This window comes from Mizuhopecten yessoensis, unplaced genomic scaffold, assembly GCF_002113885.1.
Source record: "Mizuhopecten yessoensis strain PY_sf001 unplaced genomic scaffold, ASM211388v2 scaffold10913, whole genome shotgun sequence".
In the NCBI taxonomy this organism is placed as follows: Eukaryota; Metazoa; Mollusca; class Bivalvia; order Pectinida; family Pectinidae; genus Mizuhopecten; species Mizuhopecten yessoensis.
The window spans coordinates 90,771-103,663 of NW_018408784.1; the positions used below are offsets into that span (position 1 = coordinate 90,771).

Genomic DNA, 12,893 nt, shown 5'->3' on the forward strand with positions numbered 1-12,893 from the left:
AGGGCTGTCCTGATTGTGATGGGCTTACAAATAGAAGAATACTTGATGATGTGCATATTTTTATTGGAAAATCCCGTCGTTTTAATTTTTATATGACTTAAAGCCATGATGTTAAACAAAAATATACTATATATTCTATATTTCATCCAGGAGATTCTAGTTGAGCATGACTACTGTCTATTACGTGTACTTATCTTGACATTGTAAATAATTACACTCTATATGTATTAAATGAATTTATTATTTTTAATTGTAACAGTTGTTGGTAGCAGTGACCTGTGCAATATATGCACATGGACTTTTGGTCTAAGCCTGCCAATATCTGTCTATGATAGTGTATGTACATGTACCTGTATGTGTGTGTAAGTGTGTATGAGGTGTGTGAGATGTTTCCTCATGAGTTACTTCCCCTTAGCCTTGTGTTAATATGAATTATTTTGTGTTAATTTTTTTATTTGCAACATGTCTAAAATATTATGTCTCCTTGTTTATTCAACTTTGGCCATTTGACGGAGGGAATTTATATAGGCTTTGCCTGTTATTCAATCCAATTGATTATGACATCTTGTCAATAAAATTTGATGAAATGAAAATGAATGACTAAATTGTTAGAATAAATAATCATATCAGTAAAAATAACATTGTGTTGACCATGACAAAAAGAGAAATTTTGTAATAACGGAAGGTGGTGATAGATAATTAACCTAGAAGAATTCCAACAAACAATGCATTGTGTTTAAGGTATATGAGGTTCCATGTTTATTGAAATTTATTTCAAGTTATTCTGTATTCTGTATGTACCAAACAAATAAAAATAGATTGATGAAGTGATATGACTTTTACATTTAGAGCCTGTGCTTGACCGATGTCATGTAATTTTTAGAATAAAGTAACCAATTCAACACCGAGACAGATACTTTTGGTATCATATGTCACAAGAAGCCAAACATTTGAGCATAAAATGTAAACAATGTACATCAAAAATTAAACCCAGGCAAGAAAACAAAGGCACCATTTTTAAAATAAAATGTAGGAACACCTATGGAAGATTAACCATATATGTCCTTGGTTCTTCACCCTTAATCAAAAGAGTTATTCCATTTCTTGGTTTTTGGTGATTACTGAATGTCAATTATCATATTAACATGTCATTAATTATATTAATATTGACTATCATAGTCATTCAGTTATTCATTACTGTAAACATAAAGGCTAGATAGATAAACACTTATAATGATAAATATTACTGAACTTCAATTTTATTTACTCGTGTGGACGAAATATCTTATCTGCAGGTAGAAAGTACACTGAAATAGCGACTGTATGTAAATAACAATTATTTGAATTGACTATTATTTGTTTTGATGTCTTTTACGTCTGATGTAATAATCTGGAACCAAGTCCTTCTTACGGTAACTTAACTGACCTTGACGCGAAAGCACGTGTTTCAACAAACAGTGGAAATTTCCAATTAACTGAATTTAAATAATCAAATAACTAAGATGTGAATCAGGTACAAATTTTTAATCAACATCATATGTATCCAATATTAATACAGTCACAAACCAGATATATACTTTGCAGTAAGACATCTGAACATTAACATATAAACATAATAATTATAACCTACTAACAATAAGTACAGTGTTTGCATAAAGAGCAAACTCAGCTTATACATGCACACATTTATGTGCTAAATTAGGATATTATTCTTGGATCGGTTAAGGCGGTTTGTTGTTGTAGTACTAGTATGGACAATGTCTTACACTTACTATAACATCGTGTTGCAGGCTGTTATTGTGTATTTGCTCTAATAGTAGTTACATGTTACCACAATGCCCTATGATTAGCATGTGTGCTTGTGCATATAGCCCTTATGCTGTTGTAGATACTACAGAACTGCGTTCGCTTGCAAGCCACATATTGTAGTTCTGTGCAAATTTATTGCTAGAGATAACTACTACATGTCTGCATTGTAAAGCCAAAGCCGATCAAGCAATAACATCTTATCCTTCAATAAACGTGAGAAAACTACCTCACCAACAATACTAGTTAGTGCATCTTTGGCTACGTAACCATGGGATGGGTAGTTACAATCTATCAAATATGAATGATACTTATACTGATTTCATTTTGGGGATTTTTGGCATGCTTTATATTTCGAATAAAAACAAGGCCAAACTAAGATATGTTATGTGGATAGTTTAGCTGAGTGCCCCAAAAAGTATTATATATATATATATATGATTATGATATTATACACATTCATGAAATGTAACATTAATAAACCCAAAATTAAATTAAGAGAAATTGAATTTGAAAATGTATCCATGTACATGTACATAAGTAGCAGTGATACAGGTTTATATATGAATAACATGCATATATTGTATCAGGGTTGTAAGAGTAGCTGTACATGTTGCATACATAGTTTATGTAACCAACTTTCGAATGTTATGAATAAGTATTAATACATATTAAATTTTACTCATAAAAGATAAAATGCATGCATCATATAAGTAGCAAAGGGCAGATCTGCCCACGAGTGCCTCACAGGCTCACATCTTCTGATCATGATCAAATAAAGTATTTGTATTGGTGCATAATACTGTATAAACACAGTTCTAACCTATATAACCGTTAACTTCATCTGAATATTACTTTCCCCTATGCTAAGGTAGAAATTGCTTTCTTTGCAACCCTTATACATGTTTGTGGGGTACGGATATTATAACAATAGGCATCAGAAGACCACCTCCCTAGGAATTTAATTAAATGATCTTTCATATGAACTGCAGCAGATGAAGTAGCCGCCCCTATACGGAATGAATGGCCATTGTACTGATCAGAGGTGATGACTATACATTCCAAAACGTGACAAAATTTGTTGATAAAACAGTATCTTGTCAAAGCTTCAACATAAACAGTCACACACAAGGGGTTGGCAAGTGATGGATGCTAGGCTATGAGTGTTTTCACATATTTACAACATATACTGTAAGGACATATGGTATTGTTGGTTCTGAATAATTTTTAGGTAACACCTTCTCTGAATGGGTCCGTCTTGGATTGTTTAAAATAGAACAATATATGATCATCAGCTATGAATAGATCACAGAAGCAAAGGTTATTTCCCGAATCGAAGGTAGATCGAACGGTAAATTCTCCACAGAAGAAGTAAAGAAGAAACAAAAAAAAAACGCTACTGTACACACCATTTCAAGCATGAGATCTTCGAAGGAGTATGTAGATGTACGGAGATACATACAAATGGCTTTAAGAACCTCAAATGTCACATGGTTCTTAACCTTGGCTTTTGTTCGTTTCACTCCATCGAGTAATGCATATATTCTATTCAGGTGCATACCATTCGAGTATGGTATATTGTTCTTCATACACATAAACTTAATGCCACATAGGTACAGCTTAATGGAAGCGTATGACAAGTTAGTCTATAACAATGAGCAACGAAGTAGATAAGAATATCCTCTGTTACGCACAATACAGTGAAGTCAATAGTAGGTAGAAACTGGATAGCATGTGAAAACCTGTGCGATGTGTCTAAAGTGTACTTAGAGCTAAGGCTACCTCTCACAGATCATCGACCACTTTATCTCCAGAACACTTCTGATGGATCTGGAACTTTGCATGGAAGAGGGTTTGCCTCTGGTCCTAATCGTCGGAACTTGGTTATCTGTTAACGAGATTAAAAAAATCTGCTATGAGGTTACCTCTTCTCGGGACATGTTTTGCCATAACTACAAAATTACAATCGGCTGCACACATAGTAAGACGTCTCATCAGAGGCATAACATGTGGGGCTTTAGGTATTACTTTCTGTATGATAGAAACAGTAGCAGTGTTTTCGCACATGAACAAGATACGTAATCCTTTCCACAAATGTCCCCATACCATAGTTGCTACAACAATGGGGTAAAGTTCTTTAAAGGCTATAGATAAAGTCTCTGTGCTGAGAGCATGTTCTAGTATGTAAGACGGCCATGGTTGAGCAAACCACTGTCCTCGCATATATCCACCAAATCCCAGGGTACCGGACGCATGCATGAATAAACAAATGTCATATGCGAGTCATAGAAAATGGCCACTCCATTCCAGTGTCGCAGAAATTCCAACCACATACGAATGTCCTCCCTGCAACATTGATTAAGCTTGATATTGTGGTGTAAGGGGTTGACGGTAGTAGGCAACTCGTGTATGCTCGATACAAAACTCCTTCCCGGAATGATACATTTGCTGGCAAAGTTATAAAGGTGACCCAGTAACTGAAGTAGTTCTCTTTTTGAACATGTTTGACGTTTCTGGAAGGAGCATAACATCTCTGTATCACGTTGTAATTTGTCATAAGTTAACTTGGCTTCCATGTTGTGAGAGTCTAATATAATACCCAAGTACTCAATAACTGTTACAGATCCACGAGTTTTATGGAGGGCCATGGGTACAGTAAACGGTTGAAAATGAGGTGCAATAACTGAATGTTCCTTTCTCGACACTTCTCTAGTTTTTCAAACGTAATAAAGTCATCCAAGAAGTGTACAATATGATCAATTTCATAACTATTCTGTGCAATCCAACATATGGTTTGTGAAAGATTGCCAAATATTTAGGGGCCCGGTCTACATCCAAATGCTAGTCTAGTATAAAAATAGTACGTTTTCCTCCAACAGAGGCCAAATAAATGCCATTGGAACGAATGGATGGGTAGGAGCTGAAACGCGTCCGACATATCAGTTTTACACATAGAAGTATTCCTTCCTAATATATGTATAATGTTTATTGCGTCGTCAATGCAGACATATGACAGAGAACAGTTCTCCTGGTTAATGAGGTAGCAGTATACAGTAGAGGGTTGTGGCCATGGGTGATATTTTTGTTAAATGGCTAACCCCTGTATAATGATATGTAAAAAAAATTATAAAAATAAAACTGTACTAAAATTGGTATAAGCATGATGAAGTGGACTATGTGAGCTTCACATTTGTAAAAAAAAGAGAAGATTTTTTGGTTCGAGATTAAAATTTTGGCCATAATCCGAAAGGGTGCCTACACATGAAAAGCTAGCTTAACAGGAGGTAAAATTTTGACAACACACGACGCAAAATTGCAAAAAATCAAGTTTTACAACTTACCTGGGACCCAGATAATTCTGCAACCAGGTAGGTAATCTTTAATTTCAGACAGAGCTTAGGAAAAAAATCACTAGTTGCGGGGGTCAAATTTTGGGTTAAAAATAGCAATTTTTGGCATTTTTTGGTAATTTTTGATGTGGTAACCATGGTTTTCACACAAGTGACATACATAGAAAATAGAGGTTTATACACTTCTTAGTACTTTATATGTATTGTAAATGTAATGCAGTTTACAAATATATATACATGTATACATGTGTTGTGTAGGGTAAATCCGCTGTGTTACATTTCCTCGACATGTGCCTTGTTTATCAGAGTCGGGCCATTTCTACTGTACACTGCTACCGTAGATAAAGCCTCCGCCAAACGAAAGAGTTCTGTAGAATAAGCGGACGTCGGATTTTGAACTAAGAGATGCTGCTTTCCCGTCTGTAAATCTGTTGCGCCGTAATTGGCATCATGACGTCACTTTAAGTATGGTTAGTGTTGGACAGGTCCCTCGAGCTCGCGCTCGTTCTACCCACTCTCTCAAAATACAAAATTCTTAAACCCGCTTTAGTGATGCCTGTTGTCGGGTTATTCATACCGATCTTCTCAAGTGCAACTGTGGTATGGTCCAATTTGAAGGGTCATTCAGATCGTAAGGCACAAATTTTTATCAAAACATTAAAATCGATCCATAATCGCACTTCCAGACCGAAATAACCCGTAGAAAACGTTCCGAGTAAGTCACCTTTCGATTGTTGTCTTTGTGATAGTTTACAGTCCTTCAAGTATGTAGAGAATAAAGATAATTGCACCAATTACGATTCACTAAAGTTGGCGCTTAACAATCCAGCTGCTGACTGAAGTGATGCTAACTGTTCTACTGACCAATCAGATTACCAATTAGCTAACATGTGACTACATTTATATATTTATAGCCGTCTCAAAAGTCAAACAATGGTCAGCTATTGGGTCATCTAAAAATCTAATATCTTAAACTAAATTTCCCAATGTTGCAGTTTACAGTAGAATGACCTGATCCTAAAAATAATTGGCATGTCTCAGATATACATTGATATTTTATAAACTACATTTTAAACACATTTTAGAAGAAAAAAGTTGTTTTTAAGAATTGTTTTCCCAGGAAATGAGAAAACTACGATCACCACATGTCAAAACGCAAAACTTGCAAAAAGTAATGATTTTAACCTAAAATTTGATTCCCACAGACAGGATTTGTTTCTCTTAAAACCTGTTTTAAATTGAATATCACCTGCTCGATAACAAAAATACTCACGTTTTAGCATTGCCCATTGCGTTGTCATCATTAAGAAATTTGTAATTGTTTTGAATGCTTAAACCCGTCGGAAACATGATAAGTCTGCTTATTCCTAGAGAGAATTAACTATGGCGGGCTTCAAACGTGACGTCATTGCTCAATGATGATTGGCTGATGTAACCCAGGCGGGAAGCAAAAAGCCGGCGAATGCAGCAGCAAGCGAGTCATTTTCTGATCACCTTCTAGTAGATCAGACGGTCCATCGAATTCCTACTTTTGAATATATTTTGCATATATTTAATAAATGTCCTCGTTACCGCCACAGCGATGAGGAGGCATATTTGGCACAAATATAAATGTGCAAGTTTCATCGAGTCACTGCTGTGTAACAATTCATTAACAAACCCTTAGCCTTTGCAAAGATCTGCTGACAGTCGTTTTCATTATATGATACCATTTCATGTATTTAGGAATTTTTCTGTTACCCAAATTACATTCTATAATGAAGGTATATACAACCTTTTCGTTAAAATCAACAGTCTTTCGTGGCAGATGGGTTGTTTTATCTCTCGAATAACAATTGGTTGAAATCTAACTTCTGGTTCATAATCTGCAGAAAAACCCAGGCATACATCATATTTTAGGAATACTTAAAAAGCCACGTAATTCATTAATACTTAGTACTATACTATTAAAAAGCCCAGAAAACGGATTATAATACTGCATATTTGTATTATGGAACACTCCATAGGCAAACAAGCGAGTTTGTTGTGAATCAGATCTCAACGGTAAATGGATAATTATGTGCGTAAGGATTTTTATGTTTTGCTTTTAAAAAAAGCCTACGCGAAGTTCAATTAACTGTCTGAAGCTATCTTTATTGCACTCTGCTTTTGTATTGTAACGCGTTCTGAAATACCGAATGCATAATTTATTTTTTATTTTTTTGCAAAATTTGAGCAGCACTGGCAACTTTCCTGATGTAAATTCAAAGTCTATCAATAATAGAACATTTCGATATTTTGTTTCAATGTCCGTGATAGTGTCGACTTTGTTCAATAATCTTGTTCTTGTGGATTTTTAGAATTGATAGTACTATTTTTAAAAAATCTTGGTTAAGTTGACGTATAAAAGTCTGAAACCAGATTTTCTATATCTTTTTTGTTTTAATAACTTTATATGTAAAATTACAGATGCTTTACTTTTTTCCTAGTTGTATTTGACAATGTTATCTAAATAATTTTCTATGACTTCTCATAGTTGTATGTATCTACACTAATGTTGATAGCATTATACCAACTAGATAAGACCAATAAGATCCTCTCCATATACGTTATGCCAGGTCAGATACTTAATATGATTGACATTAGAATATAATTAACGTTTATTTTATCAAATTATTAATATTGATAAGTGCCGAATCGAGTTAATCAAGGAATTGACAATACTGTATGAGAGCTCAGAGATAGTTGTTTAGATAAATTTAGTAGGCCCTTGTCTAATTTTAGTGTATAATGGTGTTATTTGTCTTAATTGGTAATCCTTATTTTTCATAACGAAAAACTAAACGAAACTTCAATTCTTTATTTTTTAATCGAAATTTGCATTCCTTCATATCATTACATCATTGTTTTTTTATCTTCAAATAGGAGAAAGAAAGAAAATAAACACACTTCGTAAGCTCAATTAACCAGGGCAAATGGAGCAGGCATAAGTCCTGATAAAGTAAACATCCTTATGTTTATATTCTTATAACAAGGTAGCCGAAATAATTTCAACTTCCTGACTTTGTTCCCGACAATATCTATACATATCAAAATAAATTCCGACAAAACGGAGAATTGAATGGTTTGTTAGTATGAGAGTATCAACAGGTATCCTTATATATTAATTGTTAAATAAATGGTCTTTAGATAGTGTGCCATGAAATGATGTCGAATAATTCAGGATGCTGTTATAATCGGATGCCGGTTACCTAAGTCTTCCACCAATATTTGTTTGTGGTTGTAGTCCATGGTCGAATGCGATTTGAATATACGAATATTGCAAAATGTGTTTTACTTGTATAGTTTCCTGAAACTATTATGTAGCCAGTATTTAGCAAGATGATGCATTTTGCGGCAGTGCTGACTAAGATCAAATGAGATCCGTACGCTTGGTGAGGCAACGGGAATGGTTACTTTATTTCATTGATCAGTAAATCAGGCTTTTCAACAACAAAAAACAGATATGAGGTATAAGCAAATAGGATTTTAGTTAAACTCGACTTGAATTCGGCGGAGCCGTCTTAGGTCTCTATGGGATTCATCGCGTCACTTGAACCATACAAGATTGTCTAACAACTTAATTTCTAAGAAACGAAAGCTTACATCAATCATAAAATGAGTGCTTTATCTTTGTTGCAGTCATTTTTGTATTCGTTGCACATTCGTCTCATCATGTTTTAAGCAGTTTCAGCTATTTCATACTATTAACCACATGCATTAAAACCACTTCCGTTTATCTTTTGTTTTTATTTCTTGATTGCGTGTCCTTTATATCGAAACAAAACAGGAACACTACTTAGTATATTGTATTTTTTCATATCATTCAAGATTCCAGTGGAGAAGCATACAGTCCGTGAGATATCTAATAAAGAGATTTTCAATATTTTGAAAACATCAGATTTTCTCCATCACGAAAGCGATCGAGAGTTCGTTTGGGATGCTGCAAGTCATATAGCAGAAGAACCAACAATGAGAATGAAAAATTGTGAAATTACTTTTTTTCTTTACACAAAAGATAGAAATAATTTGAAAAAAATTGTGATCAAAGCTGGAGAAGGGAGACACCGATTCCAGTTTTTTAAAAACTCAAGGGGTGATACTCCCTGGGTTTATCGGGAGACTTGGGATCAGGAAAAGGATGTAAGTAGTTAAAAAACATATTTGCAATTTCAAACAATATTACTTAATTGCTAGAACAAATAATCATATTTGTATAAGTAATGCATAAATGTTGAAGAAGGAAACAAAAAAGTTAACAACCACAAATAAAATGGTTTCGTCTGCTTAATTACTGAAACTGATCGTGTTCATTTCTTTTATTTCAAGATACCAACGGAAAAATACATCTGTGAAATAATTACATGTGAAGAGATTAACAAGATTTTGAGCAAATCAAAATTCCTTGGAGAGGCGCATCATCGATGCTTTTTTTCGAGCAATGTTCGCATTGCAGTGAATAACGAATTAGAAATGGTCCGGAAAAACTGTACGCTTACTATCGAGCTGGAAACCTTGGAAGGTTCTACTTCTATTCCCATGAAATACATCATCATCACAGCCGGAAAAGGTGAGAATAAAATACGTAGCGCAAAGGACACTCCATGGGAATTCGAAAAGAAAACGATTGGTGTCAAATTTTGTCATGGATTTTACAACGCCTGGAAACTATTATTTGTGGGTGTTGCACGATTTGCAGCATTTGCTTTACCGGGTGTTGCAAAAGCAACATCTTTGCAATGAATGAAAATGAACTTGAAATGTTCAAAACTTGAAAAATTTGACCATTCACGAGAGGTTATTATCACAAACTTTATACAAATACAACATATTCTTATTTTGTAAGTCAACATTTTGATTTGTTTGGTTTTGTATTTGATTACTTATTATGTTTGATTGCTTTAACAAGATTGCACTGACTAATAACGGGAGTTGATTATCTCAATGATATACGCATTGAACATAGAGCAACTTTTTTTTTAAATATTTGCATAGGTATCTTTAAATATATGTTGTCATTTCTGATTAATCTGACAGGGTTTCAGGTAATAAACAAAGTAACACTTCGTTTTGGCCAATTATTGATATGGATTGATGTACTTGTATATGTGTACTGATGTAGTTACATGTATGTATGTATGTATACTGTTAAACTTATGTATGTGTTCTGTTGTAGTTACCTAATTGTGGCCATGTTATCTGTATATGGGGCCGTGTCAATATGTGTTTAACAAATGTCGATTTGGGTTGTTTGAAAAAACGAAAACATCATTTATAAATTTAAGAAAATACAGATAGAAAGATAAGCTTATATATGAAGCTAGAATATATAAACAAACTTAAAAAGTTAAGTTTATATGTTTAAATACGAAACTGTATTTATTGTTTAGCCATTCCTCAATTTACACCAACCACGATTGTCATCGCACAACATTCATCCATCGTCTACACAAATGTGCGCAGGCAATACTCGACCAGATTTTTTTTTATAGTTCGCGCAGCGTGCATACATCATGCACACACCGCACATCGTGAAACGTTGTGTGAATCAACAACTTAAGTTACCTATTTGTACCGTTGTAATTATCTACTTGTACCGTTGTAACTATCTCTTTGTATAGGTGTAATTACCTATTTGTATTTATTTAGTTACTTATTTTTACTGGTGTAGTAACCTTCTTGAACTGTTGTAGTTATATATGTGTTCTGTTGCAGTTATCTATTTGTACTGATGTAGTTACCAATTTTTACTGGTGTAGTAACCTATTTGCATCGTTAAGGTTATCGATTTTTACTGTTGTAGTAACTTACTTGTACTGCTGTAGTTACCTACTTGTATTGTAGTTACATATTTTTACTGATTTAGTTACTTATTTTTACTGATGTAGTTACTTATTTATACTGATGTAGTTTCCTACTTGTACTGTTGTAGTTACTTATTTATACTGATGTAGTTACCTACTTGTACTGTTGTAGTTACTTATTTATACTGATGTAGTTCCATACTTGTACTGATGTAGCTACCTATTTGTACTGATGTAGTTACCTATTTGTACTGGTGTAGTTACTTATTTTTACTGATGTAGTTACTTATTTATACTGATGTAGTTTCCTACTTGTACTGTTGTAGTTACTTATTTATACTGATGTAGTTCCATACTTGTACTGATGTAGCTACCTATTTGTACTGATGTAGGTTCCTATTTGTACTGATGTAGTTACTTATTTTTACTGTTGTAGTTACATATTTTTACTGATGTAGTTATCTACTTGTACCGTTGTAGTAATCTGTTTAATCTATATGTACTGTTGTAGCGTCATTTTTTGTACTGATGTAGTAACCAATTTTTACTGATGTAGTTACTTCTTTGTACCGTTGTAGTTACTTATTTGTACTGATGTAGTTACTTATTTATACTGATGTAGTTTCCTACTTGTACTGTTGTAGTTACTTATTTATATTGATGTAGTTACATACTTGTACTGATGTAGTTACCTATTTGTACTGATGTAGTTACTTATTTTTACTGTTGTAGTTACATATTTTTACTGATGTAGTTATCTACTTGTACCGTTGTAGTAATCTGTTTAATCTATATGTACTGTTGTAGCGTCATTTTTTGTACTGATGTAGTAACCAATTTTTACTGATGTAGTTACTTATTTGTACCGTTGTAGTTACTTATTTGTACTGATGTAGTTACTTATTTGTACTGATGTAGCTTATTATTTGTACTGATGTAGTTACTTATTTGTACCTTTGAAGTGACTTATTTGTACCTTTGTAGTAACCTATTTTTACTGATGTAGTGACTTATTTGTACTGTTGGAGTAACTTTTTTGTACTGATGTAGTACCTTATTTCTAGTGATGTAGTTACTTATTTGTACTGATGTAGTTACTTATTTATACTGATGTAGTTACCTATTTGTACTGATGTAGTTACTTATTTTTACTGTTGTAGTGACTTATTTGTATTGATGTAGTTACTTATTTGTATTGATGTAGTTACCTATTTGTACTGATGTAGTTACTTATTTGTACTGATGTAGTTACTTATTTATACTGATGTAGTTACCTATTTGTACTGATGTAGTTACTTATTTTTACTGATGTAGTTACTTATTTGTACTGATGTAGTTACTTATTTATACTGATGTAGTTACCTATTTGTACTGATGTAGTTACTTATTTTTACTGATGTAGTTACTTATTTATACTGATGTAGTTACCTACTTGTACTGTTGTAGTTACTTATTTATACTGATGTAGTTACATACTTGTACTGATGTAGTTACCTATTTGTACTGATGTAGTTACCTATTTGTACTGATGTAGTTACTTATTTGTACTGATGTAGTTACTTATTTGTACTGATGTAGTTACCTACTTGTACTGTTGTAGTTACTTATTTATATTGATGTAGTTACATACTTGTACTGATGTAGTTACCTATTTGTACTGATGTAGTTACCTATTTGTACTGATGTAGTTACTTATTTGTACTGATGTAGTTACTTATTTGTACTGATGTAGTTACTTATTTATACTGATGTAGTTACTTACTTGTACCGTTGAAGTTACTTATTTATACTGATGTAGTTACATACTTGTACTGATGTAGTTACCTATTTGTACTGATGTAGTTACCTATTTGTACTGATGTAGTTACCTATTTGTACTGATGTAGTTACTTATTTGTACTGATGTAGTTACTTA

At 33.3% G+C, this 12,893-nt stretch overlaps 1 long non-coding RNA gene across 1 annotated transcript in view; it reads left to right on the forward strand.

Annotated features, from left to right (window-relative positions):
• Positions 1-9,135, forward strand: part of LOC110463525 — a 21,275-nt gene extending 12,140 nt beyond the window's left edge. Inside the window, exon 4 of the long non-coding RNA XR_002464401.1 lies at positions 9,006-9,135. This is a non-coding gene — a long non-coding RNA (uncharacterized LOC110463525). The remainder of the gene's footprint in view (positions 1-9,005) is intronic.
• Positions 9,136-12,893: the final 3,758 nt, after the last annotated feature.